The 9,453-nt window shown below is 41.4% G+C and overlaps 1 protein-coding gene across 1 annotated transcript in view; it reads left to right on the top strand.

Moving 5' to 3' along the window:
- The first annotated feature begins 843 nt into the window (after positions 1–843).
- Positions 844–9,453, top strand: part of LOC126401186 (brain-enriched guanylate kinase-associated protein-like) — a 45,684-nt gene continuing 37,074 nt past the window's right edge. The window contains exon 1 of the mRNA XM_050062304.1: positions 844–948. The gene's annotated coding sequence lies outside the window, so the exon portion shown is untranslated. The remainder of the gene's footprint in view (positions 949–9,453) is intronic.

Here is a 9,453-nt window from a genome sequence, read left to right as displayed (position 1 = left end):
GTCCTGACCAAACGGCGATATGTGACAAGGTCAGAGTGAGAATGTGTTGATAAAAACCCCAGAATCCTACACACTGGACCTTTAAAGTTAAAACATGTGAATGGTATCAATCCTCTCATCTAACTCTCAGCAAGAAAGCCAAGAACTGTATAATGTTAAACTGTTGTTTTGAACTGACTTTCATACATTCAATTACTCGGGTTTGTTTGCCTTCTTACTTTTCCTGCTGGAACTTTCCATTTTCTATCATTCATCTTGTGTTTTTCTTACAGCATGTAAGTCTGCCTCTCACCCTTGGGCACTTTCTTTTCATTTCTGCAGCACACAGCATTTTTCTTTTGCACTGTTAATCTGTCATTTCTTGCTCTGTCTCCCTCCCTCCTCCCGCCGTCACTTAATGCTCTCAATACTGATATATGTGTGTATGTGAGGGAGCGAGAAATAATGGATATATTTGTTTGCCGAGACGTAGCCACTCTGAGAGCTCGTTAAACACCAGATAAGAGGCACTCCACAGCATGCAGTGGCAGCGGCGGCGCCAGATAAATCTGCTTGATAAATAAATCTAATCATTTCACCCTCTCTTCTTCTCTTCCTATCAGGAATCTGATGGAGAGATGCAGCATGACACGAGGTGAGCCCCTTTCACTTTTACCACCTCTGCTCCTGGCAGTGACACCACCACCACCACCACCACCACACCTCTCTCTCCTTCTCTCCATCACTCCAGTAACCCCTCCTCTTCCCATACACCTCCTCCTGCTCCATTCAGTGCTCAGCTCCCCCCCCCTCTCTCTCTCTCTCTCTCTCTCTCTCTCTGCCTACCAGCCTGTCTCCAGTCAGAATTAGAGGAGGCTTTTTCTAAATGCATGCCGCTCTGAGGGGATGCACAGGCACATGAATATTGTGATCTTATCTGCTGAAAATGAGGCGAAAAGCATATAAACGGTAAGGCGAGAAAGAGGAGAAGTGCATGCCTGGCTTTATTTGCTGCTCTGAGATAAGTGTGTGTAGTTGCTTTGCCACACTTATGAAAATAATGACTGTTGTTAGTAGCTGTTGGTGCCATTCTATCCATGTGTTGCATAGTCTGAGCGCTTTCACAAAAGGGTTGGGTGGACTGCTATGCATTCAACAGTGCAGTATGTTTGGAGAATATGAATACATGTTGTGCAGCGTGTTCTAGTAAACTGGAGCTTTTTGTCACCGTAATCTCTGCAGCAGAAGAAGTGAAGGCTGCTGAAGACTGTTTGGTTTTAGTTGAAGTAAATCTGCGTTGTGTTTTTTTTTTTCTTCCTCTCAGTCGATTCAGCTGTCATTTGGATTTTTATTGGCGTGAGAATAATGAGGCGGCAAATGTTTTCACAGCCCTCAATTAACTCTCATATTCATTCGCTGGCCAAGATGATACCACAGAGAGGCAATTATGGCTGAACAAGCGCATCATGAGAGAGAAAGTTGTTCTCATTAAACCAAACTCCTCACCTTGTATAGATTAAGAGCGAGAGACAAGGGTAAATCCATAGTGTTGTATTTTACTTGATGAGTTGATTGCTTCGTATTTCAGGGAGCGAATCATGAAGTCTTGCTCCATATGTTGCCTTTAGGTGGCCTCTATAATCTGCATGTCAGCATAACATGATCATAACATCTAAAAGTTAATTGCTTTCACCTCCAGCAAGTGATGAAACATTGATTTTTGGGAGATGATGGCTGCTTCCTGTTACATAATTAAAGCAAACAGCACTTCGGATAAGGTGCTGTCCAGAGGGAAACTTTAGGTCTTTGAAGTGAGTTTCAAACTTCCTGTGCAATGGGAAGAGCTTTAATTATTTTGTGAGGAAAAAACAATGATTGCTTGTAATTAACGTATCATGACTTAAAAGTATCCTAAGCTTTGCTACAGTGCTGTACGTGGCATTTACAACTACTACATTTTAATCAACCTGTCAAGAATATTTTAACCATAATTCATTCATTTATTTTTTGGTGATACAACCAAACCTCTCCAGAAATATTTGGTCACTCCAACAGCCAAACGCTTAAATGAATCCAAAAAAACTAGAAAGTCTTGAAGGCTGTCCAAACAAATCATCAGCTCCACCAAACCCCAGCAGCACACCATGCTCTGCTCCTCCTCACTTTTCTGAAATGATTCTTGTTGTAGATAATAAGCCAAAGCTTATCACCAAGGGCTGTTTTCCTTGTACTTTCTTTACTTGTAAGCTGAATTGGATCGATGCCTACGAAATTGAGTTCATTGCGCTCTGATAGAACAGGACAAACTCAGTCTTTACATGCAGAACGCACAGTAGGATGAGCACAGAGAAGAAGAAGAGAATGAAGTCAGTTTTTATGACATTTTCAGTATTTTTCAGTTCGTTTTTAATGTAGATAATTGAAACTATATGTAACAGAGTCAATTATACAGCAGTAATATGTGTACTAATAACACAAAACTTGTTTCAGTTGTTATTACGTGACACGCTCAGACCTCCATAGTCAATATGTGGAACGTCTGATACCCAGTTTCTGTACCCCTACGTTCACCTTTGGGGGTACCTCACCTGTAAAGGGGTGTCCTCGCCTTCCCTCTACTCTTTTGCTGTTGTACTCCATGGAAGAGCTGCTCGAGTAATATGGTCGTAATTGACGGAGGATTTCGTTTTCACCTCTTGCTGTCAGAGTTGTCAGGAATAAACGGAGATCGCCTCCAACGATATCCGCAGTCTTGGCCTCTTCATATCGACACAAAGCAGACGACACTAGAGTCCATTGCTTATAAATATATATCTACTTATAATAACAGCAACAGCACACTGTGATGCATATCCTCTTAAAAAGTGCTTGTTTTTGCCACTGACAGGCTCCGATTGGCATTACAAGTGTCTGACAACGTTATGGAAAGCATCCCTACGGCGAAATAAAATGTTTTTCTTTACTTTTAGTTGATCTTGAGACTTGGCAAGACACAATAGCAAACAGATCAGATAAGGCGAAAGGTAAAGACAAACATTTTATTTCTCTGTCTGAGCCTGTCAGTGGCAAAAACAACCACTTTTAGAGGACGTGCATGACAGTTCGCTATTGCCTTGGATTACATTGCCGCCTGTTTCACAGCTGCCGGCATTAATTTAAAAAATTGTTGTCTCCTTTAGTCACTTGGACACAAAAGCATGGGAAATAGGGTCCAAAAATACCGACGCAACCTTCTAAGTCAAACGATAACTGCTTACTGACAGATGAAAATGTTACATCTCTTAAAGGCTGACTTTCTGTAAGCATGAAGAAAAAATAGTCTTCATCCCAGCTGTTAAAGAATTCAGTGAGTTTTAATGACTCCAAGTGTCTTTCTTTACATACTATAAGAGCATATACTATTACAGTCATAGCTGCCGAGTTTGGTTTTGCATAAACCAAGGACGGAAGAGTGATTAAAAAAGTACAAACAGCGAGCTCATTAAAAAGCATTGAGAGGGAAAAAAAAGTTGTATTGGCTTCACTTGACTTGCTGTGACTTTTAATTAGGTCTTTACAAATGTTTCAGCTCACCTTCATCAGCTGTATCTACCCATGATTCGCTTTGCCTCCTGCACCAGCCCCTGGGAGACATCACACTATAGCCCACTGGGCTTCTCTCAGACTTTGAGGAATATGCCTAAAGAGGCTTTGTTTGTTCATCCTCGTATTTCCCTAAGCAAGGCACGTAGCATCCAAAAGCAGATGCCATATGAAGGCTCCCGCCAGGTTAGCCCGAAGCAGTTTACCACCTCCCTGCTCTCTCATTCTTCTGTCTAATTATTTCCGGGACGATGCAAGCACAGATTTATGCAGGAGTCATTTGTGAGGGTGGACTACTGTAGCATCTGGAAGTGGTGGATGAGGGATCTGCCTTGGAGCACACCCAAGGGTTTGTCTTTGAGTGTGCACATGTATCTGTATTCTCTTATTCACACCCCTGTGAGTCACATGGCTAAGTCTTAAGACCCCTTCTCTCTTTGACTTCCCACCCCACCACCCTCGTCGCTCCCTGGACTATTGGAGATATGCCTGTCTGCCACACAGCATTTATAAGGCTCTGTCAAAGCCAACAGGACAGGGTCAGCGGAGCAACATAAGCCTCCGGAGCGCTCGTATAGTAAACCTTAAGTGTCTTATAAACACGAAATGTATGTGCTGTATGTCAGAGAAGTAGGACGAGTGGCATTTTAATGTCACATATAAAATACAGAGGATAGAGCTCTTCAGCACGTGGGTTTTAACTTGATCTCGCTCTCCCTACACAGGCTATTTTAGCTCTGATGATGTATTCTTTCTTTGTTCTTGCAGCTCATTAATGCATTAGCTTCAGCCCTGATCTTGCTTGTTCAGGGTCATGGTTCAGAGACTGCTTCTATTACATCAACAATAATTTGTTCTCCGGACTCTGTTGTGTGTCGGGCTACAAAAAAAACAACAAAAAAAACATGCTGCTTCACCTGACAAGAGGCTTTTTGTCAAACAAACACAAACACAGAAATCTTACAAGCTACATGTTGAACAAACTGTGCACCTATTGCACCCATTACACCTCAATAAATACTCCATTGCACCCTGGAGGGCTGTGCATGCTGCCATATGTTTAGCCTACATGCACACAAAGCTCACTAACCTCTGGACGCCTCCTGCAGTGTAATGCATGGAGGATTGCCAGATGTCCAATCTGGGCTGTGATGATAAAGGGGAAAAGCCTGGAAGGTGAAAAGTGCAGGATCCTTTCTTCAAAGGCGAAATTTTGTTGTCGTGGCCCTTTGTACCTCTTTGTGCTCTGCAGTGCTGAGCTGTGCCACTGTATGCTGTGGAGGGGCAGGATCGTATAAACAGTAGTCTCTAAATTTAGAATGATTATCTTATGAAATCTTCTGTCATGTTTGGATGTAAGATAGATTTTCTTCGTAGATAAGAGTGTGACGTGTGTGTTAATTTGCTGTTTTGCAGTCACTGAAATTGTACATGTAAACATTTTTGTGGACACTGGCAATGTCAACAAAGACTGTACCTTCTTACAGCAACTATAATCAATATTTTTATATCAACAATCGACATGACTGCACTCATGGGAAAGGAGTCACTTGCAATGCCAAACCCAGTGAGAACTAGAAGGGCAGTCGGAGAGTACAGACATCCGCCATGGCAGAATGCCAGTGGTGCTCATATGACGGTTACCGCTGATGACGCCATCCTCACCCATCATGGGTAGGGATGGCGTCGTCACCAAAGTCACAATGCCCACCCTTGGGCCATCGTCCTGGTAAGTGTCAGCTAACCCCCATTGAGACTTCTTGCTCTATCACCACTGTTGCCGCTCTTTGCACTTCATTGCGAACTGCCGCCTTTTCAGCTCAGCCATGTTTGCTAGTGACATCCAAGGTGAGAGCCGTGTGCATATATTGCAAGTTTAACAAAGTTTTCCCATAATCCTGCCGCCAAATACACAGAGCCACAGACAATTGCCCTAACAGCACCGAAATCATGACGTAATTATCTGCACTTCCCCTCAACTCTTCAAAGCTTTTAGCATCTTTTGGCTCATTGTGTTTGTTTTCCAGCCCGCAACAGACAGACAGAGATATCAACTTGCTGGTGAACACAGAGAGCCAAATATTTCCCCCATGAGTTGATAGACACCAGATACAGAGCTAAAAATAGAGTCAACATTGGACTTGCATTTATCAAGCGGGCAGAAATACGACCTCAAACAAATGCCACTACGTGTCTGCTAAATGTGTATTTAGGCAACTGTTTGCTACGAAGTTCACCTTATTCGCAGTTAAGTATGTTTCTGCTGATTTAGGGTTACTACACATAAAGCTTTGGGGCAACTACAGATAAGATACTTCTTATTGATCCTACACAGGGAAATTGAAGAGTACAACTGTTGTTAAAGTAAAGCTGAGGGTGATGGGAATGTCAATAGTTTTACAGGTATTTGGTCACAAACTATTCGACAAATCAAATTTGTGACCTGATAAAATTGCGAAATGAGAGGTTTTTTTTAGGCTACAGTTTATCCTGACGGGGGCGGAAATGTCTAAGTCAGGGGTCTGCAACCTTTGCCATTAAAAGAGCCATTTTTGACCAAAAATAATTTGAAAAAATCTGTGTGGAGCCGCAAAACATGTTTGAGCCTTATAATCAAGGTAAATAGCCTATTAAGTCTAAATTAGTGTATACTTATGGTCTAAATAAGCATTCATTAATATGTTTTACCACAAGGTGGACACTGTGCAGGGCACTATTAATAATTATCTGGTACTTAAATTTTGCAGAGCTGGCAGTGAGAGCAAACAAATCTGTCCACGCACTACTACATTCTCTATTTTATTCAATTTACTTTTTTGGATTTGGCATCCATAGTTAACCAGCCACTGCTATCGAGGTTCAGCAACATTTGGATTCATAGAAGGAATTTCCATAGACTTCTTTTCTCAAAGGCTCAAGGAGCCACTGGTTGCCTACCCCTGGTCTAAGTACTACGTTTCATGGTAAGCCATCCAGTGATTGATCTTTCGCTAAGCCCCGCCCCTTTGTGATGGTCCGACAAGCTGTCGCAGTAAGCATGGAGCCCACACTGTGACTAACTGCACTCCCTGAAGAAATATTATCATATTTTTGGAAAACTGAAACAGTGATTCCAGAGAGAAGCAGACAGAGGGGTCTACAGTCTGTGTTTGAAGGATATATCCAGGATGTCAAACTGACTCAGCAGCAACAACAGGTTAAAAAGACAAAGATAGTTAGAAGCTAAAGCTGAACTATAGGCTACAGATCACAATGTAAAAGTGAACCACCACATCACTGCTGATCGCCACACAAGACAATGAATATAAAGGGAAACTTTGCTGATATTGAACCAGCTGTGTGGCATCGCAGTGTGTGCAGATAAACGCCAGCACCCGGACCTCCACCACCTGACGGGCAGGGATCTCTGGGGGAAGTCAAACAGTGTTCATCTGCACACACTGCGATGACACAGAGCTGGTTGAATATCAGCAAAGTTTCCCTGCTTCCCTTCACTGGTTCCTGTACAGCAGGGTCGGACTTTGTTTCACTGTTATAATCAGGGGCGATTCTAGGACCAGAGGTTTAGGGGTGCTGAGCACCCAGAGAGCTGCCCGGCCAGGCAAGATAAATTTCACTGTTTTGTACATTTTAACTCAATTTCATTCTCACATTTGTGAAAGAAAAGCACAACACTTTTTGGGAAAGTCTGTGACTAAACCATCAAATCTGATAAAGGTTATTTAAATGCTGAGCCACAGCAAAAGAGGAATGGATTGGAATCATAAAGGAAACATATCGTAACCCTAATTTCTGGGGGAAGACAACTCATTTTGATACAGCAGCTCCTCAACATACACATAAACAGTATGTATGTTTCTGGAGTAAACCAGCCCCCTTGGACTTATTTTTTGGACTTTTATTTGAAATGCAATGCACAACATGTAACATTAACATATTAACAGTAATTGATTTTTCAATGTTTGTCTCTGCCTTTTTCCTTCTTGTCTGTATTATCTAATACAAATACATAAATAAAAATACACTTCAAAAAAGAAAAGTGCTTGAAATCTACAAAATAATAATAATAAATACAGACAATAGGAGTTATAATGTTAATGGGCATCCAGTCAGTTAAGTAGTCAGCAGCACCTTTGCTTTAATATTAACCATAGACTGTATGATATTAACACATGCACATGACACAACAGCTAGCTTCTCTCATTCCAATTCAAACAGAGGACGTTTGAATTGGAACGTAACGTTTCCTAGCTAGAAAAAACGTCAGCTAACTCCTACCTAACAACATAAACAGTGACCTACGATTAAATGCAGCAAAAATGAGGACTGGTAATGATGATAATAATGTGTTGGTATTAATAATAATAAGAAGAAGAAATTTTATTTATAACGCGCTTTTACAAGTGCTCAAAGACGCTTACATCAAAATAATAACAGTTTAAAGTACAAAACAATATAGAATAATAACACAATTAGAATACAGAAACAATGTAAAAGATCAGGGAGAGATAGAATATGATGGGAGTGGTGGAGGTTAAGAAATGTGCCACATATCCTGGTTTCAGCCAGGTACTTACACCACTACTGCACATGGAAGGCAGCGCATTGCTCTGTGCAGATAGAGCGCTCAGAGCCCGAGTCGGGGAAAGGTGGGAGGGATGGGGTGGATCAAACCATTTTTGAGGCAAGGGGGGGTGCTGCTGTATTTTTGTTGTTAAAATATTACGTTGCAACCAGGTACTGTATGGTTTTGACACTTATCTAGCTTGTTAAAAAGGGATATACAGCAAAAAAAAAAAAATCTCTCAAATTTTAGGGGTGCTTCAGCACCCCCAAAAATGGTCTAGAAATGCCTATGGTTATAATCATTAAAAAGCAAAAGCAGCATGTGTATAAATTCAGTAGGCTGTATCTTCAGTAGCTAGCTAGCTAACCCTAGACTTTTCAGGGTCTGATTTTGGTTTTGGAACAGGGAAGAAACGTATATCTTTTTCAAACCTCTCCAGGTAATGAGTATCATTAATACACGACATGCCCAAATGAAGGAAATCTGAAATGATTGCATTAGAGTCAATGGAGCACAGCTGTGTTGTTGTCAGACCCTGGTCTGAGCCGGCCTGATGCTACGATATGATTGGCCAGTCTGCATCTGGGGTCGGCTTTAAACTAGAATACTACAGTATGAGCATTTACTATATGCAAAATGAAGCATAAAGAATAAAAAGATAAGTACTAAGTATCATATATACACAGTAAATATAGGTATTAACCAGTAAATCAGCAGCATCAGTTGTCTCCCAGTTAAATCCTTAAAACACTTCTCTGTCTGCATGGTGTTATATCTCAACAGTCTGTGAGGCTATTACTTCTTGTCCTCCGCCAGGCGAGGGAGCACAGGTATGTCACGACTGTGTTGTCGTGGCAACCTCAGCGAGGACTGAACTCACTCTCTTTGACACAATTTTTAACAATGGAGAAATCTTAACTCAGGCTGTGGTCTTACACGCAATGTATAAATTGTGTGAGTCATCTTTTCAGTGCGCCACCTCTCTCTCTTCTCTCTCTCTGTCTCTGTGTCTGACTATTACTGCTTGTTTGAAAGGTTATGAAGGGGTGAAGAGCACTATGAACTGCCGGCCTGCGGCACTGTGTAGCTCTGGAGCCATAATATTGTCTGCTTTATATCAAAAAACACAGACAGAAGGAGAGACAGAGGGCACATTATGTTAATACATAACAGATACAGCAATATGAAACATAAAATCTCTATCAAGTTTATTAATTTCAGCTTTTTGAAACCGCCCCAGTTTTTAATACCCAGGCAGTGATTGTAAAAAGAAAGTAAGAGTGGAGATTTAAAGAGATCTCACAGTGGTGCCTTGAGCTAGAAAA

The sequence above is a fragment of the Epinephelus moara genome, chromosome 14 (genome assembly GCF_006386435.1).
Source record: "Epinephelus moara isolate mb chromosome 14, YSFRI_EMoa_1.0, whole genome shotgun sequence".
NCBI lineage: Eukaryota > Metazoa > Chordata > Actinopteri > Perciformes > Serranidae > Epinephelus > Epinephelus moara.
The sequence above is the reverse complement of the archived record's forward strand: the minus strand, read 5'-3'. Positions and strand labels throughout refer to the sequence as shown.